Raw genomic sequence first — 2500 nt, 5'->3', positions numbered from 1 at the left:
TGGCTGTAGAAGAGCTTTATGGTTTCTGTTAGTACTTTTCTACTTCTAACTACTGGTTCATAAATGAATACGTTTGAAAATGGAATGCATCAACAGAACGGTGTTGGTAGTACAAAAATATCTACAGCACCTTGTATTCCCAGGTGGTCTCCCATCCAAGTACTAACCAGGCCCAACACTGCTTAGCTTCCAAGATCAGATGAGATTGGGCATATCCAGTGTGGTGTGGCTATAGAAGAGCTTTATGGTTTCTGTTAGTACTTTTCTACTTCTAACTACTGGTTCATAAATGAATAAGTTTGAAAATGGAATGCATCAACAGAACGGTGTTGGTAGTACAAAAATATCTACAGCACCTTGTATTCCCAGGTGGTCTCCCATCCAAGTACTAACCAGGCCCAACACTGCTTAGCTTCCAAGATCAGATGAGATTGGGCATATCCAGTGTGGTGTGGCTATAGAAGAGCTTTATGGTTTCTGTTAGTACTTTTCTACTTCTAACTACTGGTTCATAAATGAATAAGTTTGAAAATGGAATGCATCAACAGAACGGTGTTGGTAGTATAAAAATATCTACAGCACCTTGTATTCCCAGGTGGTCTCCAATCCAAGTACTAACCAGGCCCAACACTGCTTAGCTTCCAAGATCAGATGAGATTGGGCGTATCCAGTGTGGTGTGGCTGTAGATGAGCTTTGTGGTTTCTGTTTGAACTTTTCTACTTCTAACTACTGGTTCATAAATGAATACATTTGAAAATTGAATGCATCAACAGAACGGTGTTGGCAGTATAAAAATATCTACAGCACCTTGTATTCCCAGGTGGTCTCCCATCCAAGTACTAACCAGACCCAACACTGCTTAGCTTCCAAGATCAGATGAGATTGGGCATATCCAGTGTGGTGTGGCTGTAGATGACCTATGTGGTTTCTGTTAGTACTTTTCTACTTCTAACTACTGGTTCATAAATGAATACGTTTGAAAATTGAATGCATCAACAGAACGGTGTACGTAGTATAAAAATATCTACAGCACCTTGTATTCCCAGGTGGTCTCCCATCCAAGTACTAACCAGGCCCAACACTGCTTAGCTTCCAAGATCAGATGAGATTGGGCGTATCCAGTGTGGTGTGGCTGTAGAAGAGCTTTATGGTTTCTGTTAGTACTTTTCTACTTCTAACTACTGGTTCATAAATGAATACGTTTGAAAATGGAATGCATCAACAGAACGGTGTACGTAGTATAAAAATATCTACAGCACCTTGTATTCCCAGGTGGTCTCCCATCCAAGTACTAACCAGGCCCAACACTGCTTAGCTTACTAGATCAGATGAGATTGGGCGTATCCAGTGTGCTGTGGCTGTAGATGAGCTTTGCAGTTTCTGTTAGAACTTTTCTACTTCTAACTACTGGTTCATAAATGAATACATTTGAAAATGGAATGCATCAACAGAACGGTGTTGGCAGTATAAAAATATCTACAGCACCTTGTATTCCCAGGTGGTCTCCCATCCAAGTACTAACCAGGCCCAACACTGCTTAGCTTCCAAGATCAGATGAGATTGGGCGTATCCAGTGTGGTGTGGCTATAGATGAGCTTTGTGGTTTCTGTTAGAACTTTTCTACTTCTAACTACTGGTTCATAAATGAATATGTTTGAAAATGGAATGCATCAACAGAACGTTGTTGGCAGTATAAAAATATCTACAGCACCTTGTATTCCCAGGTGGTCTCCCATGCAAGTACTAACCAGGCCCAACACTGCTTAGCTTCCAAGATCAGATGAGATTGGGCGTATCCAGTGTGGTGTTGCTGTAGATGAACTTTCTGGTTTCTGTTAGAACTTTTCTACCTCTAACTACTGGTTCATAAATGAATAAGTTTTAAAATGGAATGCATCAACAGAACGGTGTTGGCAGTATAAAATTATCTACAGCACCTAGTATTCCCAGGTGGTCTCCCATCCAAGTACTAACCAGGCCCAACACTGCTTAGCTTCCAAGATCAGATGAGATTGGGCGTGTCCAGTGTGGTGTGGCTGTAGAAGAGTTTTATGGTTTCTGTTAGTACTATTCTACTTCTAACTACTGGTTCATAAATGAATAAGTTTGAAAATGGAATGCATCAACAGAACGGTGTTGGTAGTATAAAAATTTCTACAGCACCTTGTATTCCCAGGTGGTCTCCCATCCAAGTACTAACCAGGCCCAACACTGCTTAGCTTCCTAGATCAGATGAGATTGGGCGTATCCAGTGTGGTGTGGCTGTAGATGAGCTTTGTCGTTTCTGTTAGAACTTTTCTACTTCTAACTACTGGTTTATATATGAATATGTTTGAAAATGGAATGCATCAACAGAACGGTGTTGGTAGTATAAAAATATCTACAGCACCTTGTATTCCCAGGTGGTCTCCCATCCAAGTACTAACCAGGACCAACACTGCTTAGCTTCCAAGATCAGATGAGATTTGGCGTATCCAGTGTGGTGTGGCTGTAGAAGAG

General features: G+C 41.1%; 9 non-coding genes and 3 pseudogenes across 9 annotated transcripts; all 12 read right to left on the bottom strand.

The window, feature by feature from the left end:
* Window positions 1-11, bottom strand: part of LOC134889802 (5S ribosomal RNA) — a 120-nt pseudogene extending 109 nt beyond the window's left edge.
* Window positions 12-118: 107 nt separating this feature from the next.
* LOC135068145 (5S ribosomal RNA) lies at window positions 119-237 on the bottom strand. The gene has a single exon (XR_010254351.1). It is a non-coding gene; the product is annotated as a 5S ribosomal RNA (ribosomal RNA).
* Window positions 238-344: 107 nt separating this feature from the next.
* On the bottom strand, window positions 345-463 carry LOC135068143 (5S ribosomal RNA). The gene has a single exon (XR_010254350.1). It is a non-coding gene; the product is annotated as a 5S ribosomal RNA (ribosomal RNA).
* Window positions 464-570: 107 nt separating this feature from the next.
* LOC135068593 (5S ribosomal RNA) lies at window positions 571-689 on the bottom strand. Its single transcript, XR_010254788.1, has one exon. It is a non-coding gene; the product is annotated as a 5S ribosomal RNA (ribosomal RNA).
* Window positions 690-796: 107 nt separating this feature from the next.
* On the bottom strand, window positions 797-915 carry LOC135067011 (5S ribosomal RNA). The gene has a single exon (XR_010253241.1). It is a non-coding gene; the product is annotated as a 5S ribosomal RNA (ribosomal RNA).
* Window positions 916-1022: 107 nt separating this feature from the next.
* LOC135059542 (5S ribosomal RNA) lies at window positions 1023-1141 on the bottom strand. The gene has a single exon (XR_010245944.1). It is a non-coding gene; the product is annotated as a 5S ribosomal RNA (ribosomal RNA).
* Window positions 1142-1248: 107 nt separating this feature from the next.
* LOC134893028 (5S ribosomal RNA) lies at window positions 1249-1367 on the bottom strand (annotated as a pseudogene).
* A 107-nt stretch (window positions 1368-1474) lies between these two features.
* Window positions 1475-1593, bottom strand: LOC134901790 (5S ribosomal RNA). The gene has a single exon (XR_010175270.1). It is a non-coding gene; the product is annotated as a 5S ribosomal RNA (ribosomal RNA).
* Window positions 1594-1700: 107 nt separating this feature from the next.
* On the bottom strand, window positions 1701-1819 carry LOC135066236 (5S ribosomal RNA). The gene has a single exon (XR_010252490.1). It is a non-coding gene; the product is annotated as a 5S ribosomal RNA (ribosomal RNA).
* A 107-nt stretch (window positions 1820-1926) lies between these two features.
* LOC135059175 (5S ribosomal RNA) lies at window positions 1927-2045 on the bottom strand. The gene has a single exon (XR_010245588.1). It is a non-coding gene; the product is annotated as a 5S ribosomal RNA (ribosomal RNA).
* Window positions 2046-2152: 107 nt separating this feature from the next.
* Window positions 2153-2271, bottom strand: LOC135070921 (5S ribosomal RNA). Its single transcript, XR_010257068.1, has one exon. It is a non-coding gene; the product is annotated as a 5S ribosomal RNA (ribosomal RNA).
* Window positions 2272-2378: 107 nt separating this feature from the next.
* Window positions 2379-2497, bottom strand: LOC134888697 (5S ribosomal RNA; annotated as a pseudogene).
* Between the last annotated feature and the right edge of the window lie 3 nt (window positions 2498-2500).

This window comes from Pseudophryne corroboree, chromosome 3 (genome assembly GCF_028390025.1).
Source record: "Pseudophryne corroboree isolate aPseCor3 chromosome 3, aPseCor3.hap2, whole genome shotgun sequence".
Taxonomy (NCBI): Eukaryota; Metazoa; Chordata; class Amphibia; order Anura; family Myobatrachidae; genus Pseudophryne; species Pseudophryne corroboree.
This window is presented reverse-complemented; position numbering and strand designations above follow the sequence as displayed.